Here is a 13,305-nt window from a genome sequence, read left to right as displayed (position 1 = left end):
TGAAAATTTATTCAACAACGTCTCATTAATATAAAGACATAAAACAATTCTTATGCCAATAAATGTTCATATAACTTCTATAACATATAAAGGCTTCAACTTCTCAAATGTCATTCCTGCATCGCTTTCACCCCCCTTTATTTGTCCCATGTCATCACTGTCTTCATTATCTCCCATCGACATGGTATAATAATCATCATTAATATCATCTGATTCTCTACTACTACCACTAATTGATTGTTCAGTTGTACAAACTAAGTTAAGATTCATCATATCTATCACTTTCACTCATCCATATTCAACATTCTCACATTTACAACATTTAAGATTAAACATATATGCAAAAATTCAATAATTGTACATGTATCTCAAGCATAAATTAAAAGTTGTACATAGCCTTATCATTAGCATTGGCTTGCCGACATGGTTCTCTATCATCTACAATGATCCTTTGATCAGGTACAATATCAATTGTTCATTCTACATTGCCTGCACAACGAAGATTCATGTTTTTCAAAAGATTGAACTCGATCAATGGTGCTTGAGATAGATATACATTCTCCAAAGGATCCCCATAATTTCATTTATTAACTGCTTCTTGTTCAACTCCCAATGCAACAACTTTTTCTTCAATTTTGCAAGCAACTACAAAAACATCATCACTAAATAACATGGATTCTACGTCGTGATCATCCAAGACATTTATCTATAAATGTTGGCCATCTAATTTTACATATCTTCTATACTAAAGGTTAATTAACTTTTCCATATATCTGATCTTAAGAGACATTAAAGCTATAAATTCGTTATAACAACTGCTTTTCGAGACCAGTATAGATCTTCAAGTAGGGTGATCATTGGTATAATAGTATATTTTAATCTTTTCAGAGGCCATCGTTGCGTGCCTATAACAACCACACAACATATATTATTTATCTTCAGAAATTAGCATGTGAGAAAAAGACATCCACACACACACACATATATTACCGTAGGGAAGCAGGATGGGGAATGTTTGTTGGAGACCATAAATAACCCTAAAAATTTTGGGTTGCGGTGTTTCGGTTTTTATACACACGACGTTCACACATAAATTATCTGTGAACTTCATTTCATAAAATATATGTGATGTTCCGAAGTTTGAGCAAAGTTTGTACGTAAAATTATTTGCGAACTCCGTGACATATGTGTGAAGTTTTGAAGTTCGAGATTAATAGGAACTTCACACATAAATTTTACGCAACATTCATGATGTCCACAAGAAAAAATGTGCAGAACTCCTTTTAAGTGGTTGTTTGTACTATCAAAGAAGCGGAGCAATATATCACATGAAGTTTGCCAGTTTTGACACCAAAAAATTGATGGAAAACACATTTCTCATATTTGGGAAACTTGTTTCTCATGCATTTTCATACATTTTTCCATGCATTTCCTTTTTGTGTGATATATGTTTCTCATATTTGATAAGTTTTTTCTTCTTAAACATTTCTTAGTAGTTTTCCAATTCATTTTCCGTTTCCCCGTTTCACATGCATGTGAAAACCTTGTTTCCCATTTTCATTTTCTACAACCTTCATCCAAAGTGTACATCTCAAAAGTTTGAGCGCAAAGTGTTCACCTGTTATGAGAAAAAACTTTCATACCTTAAATGTGTTTATAGACGAAATCTATAAATCTAGAATGCTGGGATTTGAAAGTTACCCAAACATACAACTAGTCCAAAAGATGGTGGCACTATCGTAAATTCAAGAACATCCGAGCCCTAAATACTTCTCGTCTCGCTGGGGCGTTTCATTTTTCGTATTCTTTATTTTCCCTCTCGCGGGTAGCGCCCTCGCTCGCCCTCTCCCGGCTCTTTCGTTTTCTTTCTTGTAGTTCCAGTAGGAGAGCAAGAAACCAAAGAAGCTTCGCGAGGAGCTCAGGGCGCGTGGGGAGTTAGGGTTTCTGTTACGTCGAAGACTTCCTTCTTTTTCGTTCATCCGGAACAGAGAACGAATGGGATCGGATGCTTACGAAGAATTCCCGATGAGCTCGCACTCTAATCACCTCCCGTTTCACGATCGACGCCGCACGAGATACGTCTACGATAACGTCCACGGAAACATTCACCTGGATCCGGTAATCCTTCTCTCTTTCGTTTTTTTCTGCTTTGTATTTGATAGTCGTATCGCCTTCATTGAGTTTAATGGAATTCGCGTCGAGTTAATGGAGGAAAACGAGGATTACTATTCGATTTAATCATTAATATGCGGTTGATTGTCGCTTAATCGTATCAGAAGTGGAAAATTTAGCGTTGTTGTTGTATTACTGAGGCGGTTATACTTTACGTGGAGAAACATGGAAGAGTTGGTCAGATTTTGAATTATATCGTTAGTCTGTAGTTAATGCTATCTTTCTAGCGTAAACTGTGGAAGTTTCGGTCTAATTGTTGTTGTTTAGTTGAGTGTGCTACAGTTGCGGTGAATTCGATGAGGTTTAGTGTTAAATACTGAAATATAACTGAATCCGTGCAAAAGTATGAACGATTTGTTTCTTTTTATGTCAATCTTTAAATTTTTGTTTGGAATCTGTCAAGAATCAGTGTAACACATTGATAATTACATTCTTTTTTTTTTTTAATAAAAACGCAGGGGAGGCCCCGGATATCTATTAATTTAAATAATCAAATACAATGATCACCCATACATGGGTAGCCAATCCGGTGGCTTGTCATTCCAGTACAAAGCATAACAAGATCTCAACGAAAGACTAACAAAACCCATGGCCAACAGAGGCCCTTCATACAAAACACTATGGACACTAAAAGACCGAGTAAATAAGGATCCTTGAGAACCACGACTTCGACCTTCCATAGCAGAAGAAACCTTCCTGCACCAATTTTGATTATTTTAGATAAGCTGAACGTTAGTGCCCTGCTGCACTTCCGAAAAAATGGGATCACAAGCCTCTTCGAATGGCAAGGAGCGTCTACCTCTTCTCATACTCCCAATACAATTAAATCTCTGCTGATCATAAACAGCGAAAGAGAGCAACTGAAACTCTTTAAAATAACATGACACAAATCTGATAGTAAGGACATCATTGCTCTCCGTCCAGACCTGGTTCGTGATAAGACCAATTTTCACAAATAATTGGAAACCTGATTCTCCACCGCAGCAGGCCAAGACAAAACAGCAAATTGCTCAAGACAAGTGGACCATACATGATCAGCAATCATAGATCGACCCTGCAAAATACCTTCGTGATATGAAGAATTGCGCAGGCACCAAATCCTCCAGCAAATCCCAACAGGATTTAAGCCACTAATTTTCAAGCTGGACCTACATCTGAAAGGAAATGAGGGCCTCCAAAATTAATCGTAAGGCATAAACATTACATCACAAGCCATTCATAAGCAATCATACGGCAACAGTTATATCACAATATGTAAGCAGCTTATAAGACAAGCGGCCACATCAATCCTAGTTGCCACCAGTTCGTAGATTACGAGCTGTATGCAATCACATCAATCATAAGAGATGCAAGCCAACAAGTGCTACGCTACAATAAGCACCAAACAGTTCGACCAAGGGATAAAACAAGTCACATGCTAATATGTAGCAACTGGTATAATGCTATTATTATAAGCATTTAACTAGTATGAGAAGCTCCTTATTACTCCGCAAAGAACTGCGTAAGCAGTTTAACCAACTAGAGTAACGCCTTGACAGACGTGCACAGCTCAACGAGTAGCATACTGAACTATCGAGCAAGCAAACGAATTAGTACTGCAAGCGAAGCAGTAGTGCAAGCGAATCAGTAGTGCAAGAGAAGCAGTAGTGCAAGCGAATCTCACGACTCAACGACCAGTGTGAACAGACCTTATGTTTCGATAATTACGAACCTGCGGGTACGCGCAGGCAAAACGTAGAACCAACTGAAACTAGTTCGGGCGTCTGTTATTCTATGTATTTTCAATAACCCGAATAACTAGTTGAGTTCGCTTCAAAGGGACGGCTTTAGCCGAGAGAGGATTCCCCAAAGGAGGCTGTGCCACGAACGCATCCAACTTCTGCAGAAGTGTTGAGCTAACTAATGTAGCCCCTTTCCCCTAACTCCAATGACTGGGGAGGCCGGATCGTTGCCCGTAGGGTGGTTGTTAACAACCTGCCCATTGGAGTTTGTACCGCTCTGTCCTCTCCCTTGACAGACACAAAGAAACGAATAGGTACGTTAGGGGTTGCTTAACTAACGACCCATTCTATGCTGTGGTATTTAAACCACTCGAGCATCTTGCCTGTGAAGGCGAATGTGAGGCCATTTATGTGATTACAACATTGTGCATTTAACACTATCCGAGGTCGCACGGCCGTCTCATCCGATCATCGCAGTACTAGACGTGTCGTGCACGACTACAAGTACTCTAGGATGAAGGGGGTATAGCTCCTCAATAGAAGCCTCAACAGGAGTGTTTCACAAAGATGTAAAGTTTATCAACTTTACTCTATCTTTTGAAACAACAGTACCTTGTGCCAACATGATGCATGTGATTATCTCGAATCACATCCGCTATCGGGGTATCTATATGTCTCGCATGACTCGATACCGGCCTCGATAGACGGGATACGAGTTTCTCAACAGAACACCCGCTAAGAAGTTCGCTTGAACCCCCAATTCGGGATCACCCGAGATATGCCAAAAAGGCGAGCAAAACCAGTCAGTCACATCCTGCCAAATGCTTCGATTTGGAGCAGTCTTTGATGCTTTTGCGCAGCTCTCTAAAATCTCAAGTCGACTCTGCAGGACTGTGCACACGAAGAGCTAGGATCCTTGCGAGGTATCCCTCTCCTTAGACGAGGATGTGCCGCTCGCTTCCGACTGAACTCTTGTCGCAAGAGGGAGAGGGGTAAATGCCCCTTGCATCCTCCACGAGGATGCCTTTAAGGCATACGCAAAGAGCAAGAACCTGCACGTCATCTGCAATAGCAAGGCAATACCAACACATATGCAAAGGCAAAAGCCTAGGCGCAAAGCGCGACGATAAAGTAAAGGCGGTAAGCAGAAGTGCAACGCAAAACCTTCGCGCGATGCGCGACGACAAAGTAAAGGACAAGGATCGCGAAACCGCGTCCTTGAGTTAAATGTGTACTCGTATAAATATATATATATATATTTATTTAATGGTCCATTTTTAGTTAATTGAACTTAATTCAATTGTCCAAGTCTTCTGTGCAATCTTCCCCTACCTTTGAGAGTTGCAAGCTTGCTGTCGTCCGCGGATGTACGCGATTGGCGGCTCGGGTCGCGGAGCGCGAGCGTGACCCGTCGTACGAGCTGCAAAAGTAACAATCTTAGCAAGCTAATACCAAAAATAGAAGGTCAGGGGCAATGTCGCCGTCCTGACGTGAAGGAAGCAGAGGCAAGGGCATCGTGCAAATGCGCACATGCTATAAGCGCAAGAAGCAGGGGCAAGGCCACGAGCCTCTGCCGACATGCTGTCAGCCAACAACGGGGAGGCAGGGTTGCGCCCCTGCCTTAAGAAGGCACGAGGAAGGCCGAGGCGTCGCCCTGCTTGCCATAAGAGCAAAGAGACAGGGGACCAAGCCCCCACCCGTTAGTACAAAGGAGGAGGCAGGAGGCTTCGCCCCTGCCGGTCGAGCACGTAAACAAGCAGGGGGCAAGCCCTTGCCTGACGCTCGAGAAGAGGGAGCAGGGAGAGGCTCGACCCCCTCCCCTGCCGTAACAGGTAGCAGGGAGGGGGTCGGCCCCCTCTCCTATCATACCAGTAAGCAGGGAGGGGCTCGGCCCCTCCTGCATACTGCGAAGGCAGGGAGGGTCGAGCCCTCCCCTGCGAAGATCGAAGGCAGGGAGGGCTCGAGCCCCTCCCTACGATATACAGAGGCAGGGAGGGTCGGACCCTCCCCTGCGCACCTAAATGGGGGAACCGAGAAAAGGGGGCAGGGGCCGATGGCCCCTGCTAGAACAGAAAAAGGGGCAGGGACCTTCGCCCCTGCTAGAATAGAAAAAGGGGCAGGGGCCTTCGGCCCTTGCTAACAAACTAAAAGGCAGGGGTCGATGGCCCCTGTTGGCACACTAAAAGGTAGGGCCCCTGTTGGCACAACTAAAAGGGGCAGGGGCATCGGCCCCTGCCAGAACAGCCAAAAGAGGCTGGTAAAAAGGGGCAGGGAGGAGGGGCTCGGCCCTCCCCTGCCGGAGTGAGACGCAGGGAGCAGGTAGGGGAACTCGACCCCCTCCCCCGTAACAGCACATAGGGAGGGGCTCGACCCCTCCCCTGCTAACAGAGGCATCGGGAGGGGACTGGGCCCCTCCCTTGCAAAACCCATCGCAGGGAGGGGGCTCTGCCCCGCCCCTGGGGTTTTAAGGCAGCAAGGAGGGGGCTTTGCCCCTCCCTTGCGATTGAGGGAGGCGGCTCAGCCCCTCCCTGCGCAACAAAGAAGTGAGGGAGAAAGAGACGGGAGAAATAGGGGGAAAGAGGGGCGTACCTGGTGGTCGCCGGCGGCGGCAACATCGACGTCGGAGGGAGGTCGCAGGTGGCGGCGGGTCGGCAACGCAGAGGAGTGAGAGAGACCGAGAGGCGGTGAGGGAGAGAGACAGCGAGGGAGGGGTTTCGTGAACCTCCCTTGCCTCGACCTTAAAAGGCACGGGAGAGACGGTCGGGGTGCCCGACCGCCTGTCCCCCCTTTGGATCCGGGTCAGGTCCAAAAATGGTTCCGACCCGATCCAACAAATTTTTTTTTTTGGTTTTTACACTTATGTTCTAGACTTGGATCATAATCTGAATGATATCATCTTTCCCATGGATATTCTACCTGCTTTTGAGATGGATTATGGTCATATATTGGATTACCATATGTAGGAAATTCGGTCTGTGGTTTAGATCTAGATCAGACCCAACCTGCTCAATAGTCTTGGATTAGGAAGTTCTGCTGTTGGAAGTTAAACTGTTGAAGTCTCTTTAGAAATTGCAAAGATTGTGATACTCTGCCAGTTTCCAGTGTCCTAAAATTGTTAGCTGTTCAAACTTAGGCTGTCTTCAAAATAAGATCAAATACTAGCAATTCCAAACAGATCACCCATTATGATTCTTTCACATACCTAATCTAATGTTCAGTAGCTGATACATAATAAACTTAAATACAATCCTAAGCATGTCATGTCAAGTGGATGCTGTCTTGCAACGTGTAGGCTATACATATGAAAGCAAATTGCTTTTGTGGCAATTTGATCAGCCTTTACCTCAACGTCTATCACATATGAGAATGTCTTCTATCTTAGTTGGCTACAAAGTGTTTTGCAGTCTTTAGGTTTGTTAACCACACATAATATGCTAATACTGGGTTTTGGAGATCTAAATCGTGCTCAGGTGGCATATATATAAATATTGTATCCGGATTACTTTTTTGTTGCTTTACATTATACATGTTTGTTTTAACGTGGAGCTTGTTTATACTTCTGCTGCCTTTACACAATAATTATAAAATGCTCCATATGATTTACAATATTTTTACACTAGGCATGTCTTCATCCTGTAAGAAATTTCTGCCTTCTTTATTTTCATTCTCCATCTGCATTTATTGATTGATGAGTGACATTGTGGATGGAGTTGTTTATTTGTTTATACTTTGGTCACAGCTATGTTTGAAGTTTATAGACACAGAGCAGTTTCAGAGGTATGCTAGCTGCTTCCACATTCAATTGAAGCCAGCAATTGCGGTCATTTGTGGTTATTCATCTATATCTCTTATTAGATATCTTGTTTGTGCTTATGTTGGTTATGATGTAGAAATCTGAGATGAACTTTCTCTGAACTGCAGGCTCCGTGATCTAAAGCAACTTGGTAAGATTGTTTCTTTCCATGTTAGTTCTTCTATAGTAAAGGCACGACTTTCTATTTTGATATTTTTGATGATAATATTTGAAACAGTGATTATTAGAGCATTAGTTATCATAAAATCCATGCATTTAAAAGCATAATCCTACACTGACATAGACATGGATAAATCTGTCACTTGGGTACGGGTGTGGGTGCGGGTATGGGTATTGGAGGGTACGACAAGGCAATTCCAAAAAACGTGGGTACAAGGACACGGCTATACACATATATATATATATATATATATATATATTAAATATCACATAAATACAGAATAAATTCAAAATAAACTGAATATAATCTAAATATATATGCTATATCTAAAATACATATTATATACTGAAAATATAAAATTATAAACTAAAAATATAATTATAAATTAAATACAAACTTGTATGTGTGAAAATGTCTTCAAAGAGACAACGTACACAAGAACACTAAGTTCTTAGTGAGAAACACATGCACAAAGGCACAATAAGAATACTTAGAACAAATGTGCACAAAGGCACAACACATTCAAGAGATCACAAATACACAAAGGCATAAAGAATATTAATCTATATTGAAAAAATGAGAGAGCTTTTGCTAAAAAGCTTAAAGGATACAAAGGGGTTCACCCCTATTTATAAAGCAAAAAGGAGCAGCCTTGGAGGGGCTCCAAAGTAGACGTTGGAGCCCTCCAACTGTCATAAATCTAACCGTTGGAGGGACCCAACGTCTACAATGTGGGCCCCTCTAAGGCTTAAAGAAATAAAAAAAATAAAAATATAAAATAAAGAAAAAGAAAATAAATTACATACATATTAAAAAGATGAATATGCGTAAAATGGAGGAAAAAACAGATTTGCCCTTATCAGGTATTACAACAAATAGACATCTCTCTCTCTCTCTATATATATATATATATAGATTATATTTTAACACCCCCTTCAAACTTACGGTGTGATGAACGAAAGTTTGCTAAAGAGAAAATGAAAATGAGAGGAGCAAAGCGCTTTAGTGAAAAAATCAGTCAGTTGATATTCTGATGTTACGTAAGGTAGATCAATGACATTCTTTAGATATTCTTCTCTAACATAGTGGCAGTCCATCTCGATATACTTCGTGCGTTCATGAAATGTGTGATTCTTTGTAATATATATAGCACTTTTGTTGTCACAGTATAGCTTTGTAGATCCTTGAACACAAACCCCCATATCTTTCAGTAACTGACGAATCCAAACAATTTTCATGGTGGTGGTTGCCATGGCTCGGTACTCAGCCTCCGTAGAAGATAGATATACTTTCCGTTGTTTCTTACATCTCCATGAAACCAAAGATTCACTTAAAAAAATACAAAAACCAATGATGGAGTGACGGTTATTTGGGTCACCTCCCCAATCAGAGTCAGTATAAGTAATTAAATTTAACTCGAAAGATGAAGATAGAAATACTCCCTTATTTATGGACCCTTTCACATATATGAATATATGATAATCCAAAGAACAACATTCATATAAACTGATGTAGGTTCATACACATTTTTTTCTCTACTCAGCTGAAGCCCATATTCATATACATTTTTTTTCTCTACTCAGCCGAACTGGGTTCGGCTGAGAGAAAGGCCCCACCAATTAATATTTTCAACATACCACTGGGTGGGGTTTGGAGTTTGGACCTCCAAGGCTCCAACGTCCCAGCATAGGGAGACATGCACTGACAGCTCCTACAGCCATGTGGAGCCCCTTGGTGCTGCTTACTTAATGAAGTGCCAAGTGAAAAGAGCAACGTCTCCAAGTGAAAGCACGGAAGCACGCACATACACAAGATGCCACTAAAGGGCAAAATAAACCACAAAAGTGGTCAAGCACAAAAAGAAGATAAAAATATATCTCACTTCATAGAATGCTTCAAAAGAAGCTTAAGGAATACATGGGGCTGAGCCCCTTATTTATACACAGCAAGGGACCCAAGGAGGGGCTCCCATAGAGTCGTTGGAGCCCCTCCAACGGTCATATTTATGACCGTTGGAGGGGTCCAACGACTCTATGTGGACCCCTCTCTAATGTAAAAAAGAAAAAGTAAAAAATACAAAAAGGAAAAAGAAAAAAGGAAAAAAGAAAGAAAGGAAAAAGCATATCAAGGATATGCGTGTACAGGTGAAATGACAGAAATACCCCTGTGGGGTTTTACAATATATATATATATTTATATATATAGATAGACACGTAGACATATATATATATATATATATCATATATATGTATATGTGTCGTAATCGATATATATAGAGATATATATATATATATATATATATATATATATATATATATATATATACATCATATTTTAACACCCCCCCTCAAACACACGGTGAAATCACCGAGAGTTTGCTAAGGAGGAAATAGAAGCGAGGCGAAGGCAAGGCTTTGGTGAAGAAGTCCGCCAACTGATATTCGGTAGGAACATATGAGAGTTGAATGGTGCCACGTAGGAACTCATCTCGAACATAATGACAGTCCATCTCAATGTGCTTCGTTCGTTCGTGAAAAGTGTGATTGCTAGCGATATAAATGGAGCTCTTGTTGTCACAGCATAGCTTTGAGGGAGTTGAGAATGAGACACCCATATCTTTAAGTAAGCTTCTTAACCATATAATCTCAGTTGTGGTGGTGGCCATCGCACGATATTCAGCTTCAGTAGATGAGAGAGAAACTTTACGCTGCTTTTTACACCTCCAGGAGATAAGTGACTCCCCAAGAAACACACAATAACCTGTGGTAGAAATACGATCATCGGGGTTACCCCCCCAATCAGAGTCAGTATACGCAAGTAAAGTAAGAGGTGAAGAAGAGGATAAGAATACTCCCTTAGTTATGGAATCTTTTAGATATCTGATAATCCTCATCACTGCTGCCATGTGAGTGGTGGTAGGAGCAGTCTGAAATTGGCTTGCACTATGAACTGCATGGGAAATGTCAGGCCTGGTAATAGATAAATATGTTAATGATCCAATCAATTGACGATAAGGCGTGGGATCTGCTAAAGGAGTGCCATCATTGGCTCTCATCTTGGCATTGATCACTTCTGGAGTCTCCACCCTTTTGTCGTCTGTTAGCCCAGACCTAGCAATAATATCAGAGGCAAGCTTCATCTGAGATAGGACATACCCCTTGGGTGAGTATGCAACTTCAATTCCTAAGAAATACCTCAAAAAACCCAGATTAGACATATCAAAATTTTTCTTAAGAATATTTTTAATAAGATCAATACCTTTCTTATCATTACCTGTGATAATCATATCATCAACATATAATAACAAAATGGTTATGTATTCATTAGAGGATTTAACAAACAAAGCAGTATCAGTGTAACATGAGGAAAAACCATTATCAAGAACTACTTTGCTAAAGAGATCATACCACGCTTTTGGCGCTTGTTTTAACCCATAAAGAGCTTTGTTTAATTTTAGAATATTGCCTTTCCCAATTTCAAGACCCGGCGGAGGATCCATAAGAACTTCTTCACATAAAGTTCCATTTAAGAAAGCATTTTTAACATCAAGTTGGTATATAGGCCATTGTTTGATGGATGCTAAAGCAATTAAGGTTCGTACACTAGTCATTCTGGCCACGGGAGCAAAAGTTTCTTCATAATCAATCCCATATTCTTGGGCATAGCCTTTTGCTACCAAACGAGCTTTGTATCTTTCAAGAGACCCATCACTTTTAGTTTTGACTTTATATACCCATCTACACCCAATAGCCTTCTTCCCTAAAGGTTGAGGAATAATGCTCCAGGTTTGGGCCTTGTTAAGAGCCTCTAATTCGATTTTCATGGCTTCAATCCAATGTGGGTGATCTTTATCTTCCTTGAAAGATGTAGGTTCGTGATACAAATGTATTAACATAAGACAGGCCCTATAATTTGGAGAAAAAGATTCATAGGACACAAACTTTTGTGGTGGCCTACTGGTACGAGAAGATCTCCTAGGTAGATTGTTGTTAGTAGATTCTTCTAAAGAGAAGTCTTGAGAGTATCTGTCAATAGCAGGTTGATGTTCATTTCCTATCCGTCGGGTATAAACGTTTATATCATTAAGGTTTTCATTTTGGGAGGTATTGTCATGTTGTTGTATATTATAATGTGAAATTCCATCACAACTAGTATCACAAGAAATAGCCTCAGGAGACTCAAATCTAGGAGCTAAGTCAAATAGAAAAGAATAATCGATGTCTTCCTTAGATGTGTGGATATCGAAACCATTTTGTTCTTCAATAAAGTTTACATTTCTTGACACATATAATTTATTGTTTCGAATATCAAAACATCTATAGCCTTTTTGATTCTCACCATAGCCAATGAATACACATTCAATAGCTTTAGGTGACAACTTATCTTGTCCTAAACTAAGTACAAAACATTTACATCCAAAGATTCTTAATCTATTAAAATCGGGAGTAATTTTAAACAATTTTTCAAAGGGCGAAACATTTTTCAAAGAGGGAGAGGGCATACGATTCACAAGATATGTTGCGGTAAGAAGAGCTTCGGCCCAAAAGTTTTTAGGAACACATTTAGACACAAGAAGAGTTCTTGTGGTTTCAATTAGATGCCTATGTTTCCTTTCCGCAAGACCATTTTGTTGCGGAGTTTTAGGACAAGATCTTTGGTGCAAAATTCCATTTGTTTTAAAATAATTTTGGAAGTCTTTAGACATGTATTCTCCTCCTGAGTCGGATCTAAAAATGGCTATATTGTGTTGGAATTGATTTTGAACAAGAGCGTGAAACTCTTTAAAATTAGTGAAGACATCAGATTTATTCTTGATAATATAAACCCATGTGTATCTAGTAAAATCATCAATAAAAGAAACATAATAAGAGAAGCCTCCTTTGGACATAATGGGTGCCGGTCCCCATACATCGGAATGCACAAGTTCAAAAGGCCTTTTTGACACAAAATTGCTATGAGAATATGGAAGAGAGTGAATTTTCCCAAGAATACAATCATTGCATGTAAATGTATTTGTATTACAAAATTTTTCCAAAAATGGAAAAAGGTACAATTTGGAAATACTAGGGTGCCCAAGTCTCTTATGCCAAGTCTCAATATCTTTGGATTGAACATGATTACAAAATGATTTGGATGGCAAAGACAAAAAATCCATATAGTAAAGGTCCCCTCTTCTATGGCCTTGCCCAATCCGCTTCCCGGACCGGAGATCCTGCACATAGCAATGGGTTGGTGAAAAAGAGACATTACACTCAAAATCGGTGATTTGAGAGACGGAGAAAAGATTTAGATTAAGTTTTGGGATGATTCGGATTTTGGGAACAAAAAATTCTTTGTTTTGGTCATAAATTTTCTCAAGGTTTCCAATACCCTCAACATTTAAAGAAGTTCCATCGGCGGTGGATACATATGATTTAAACTTATTGAGACTTGGTTTT

General features: G+C 40.5%; 1 pseudogene across 1 annotated transcript in view; it reads left to right on the top strand.

Annotated features, from left to right (window-relative positions):
• The window catches only part of LOC149836829 (uncharacterized), a 75,563-nt pseudogene that overhangs the window by 12,506 nt on the left and 49,752 nt on the right, over window positions 1-13,305 (top strand). Inside the window, exons 5-6 of the transcript XR_016432228.1 lie at window positions 7,633-7,670; window positions 7,815-7,837. The product of XR_016432228.1 is annotated as an uncharacterized LOC149836829 (transcript). The remainder of the gene's footprint in view (window positions 1-7,632; window positions 7,671-7,814; window positions 7,838-13,305) is intronic.

This window comes from Nuphar pumila, chromosome 5, assembly GCF_984573655.1.
Source record: "Nuphar pumila chromosome 5, dmNupPumi1.hap1.1, whole genome shotgun sequence".
NCBI lineage: Eukaryota > Viridiplantae > Streptophyta > Magnoliopsida > Nymphaeales > Nymphaeaceae > Nuphar > Nuphar pumila.
The sequence above is the reverse complement of the archived record's forward strand: the minus strand, read 5'-3'. Positions and strand labels throughout refer to the sequence as shown.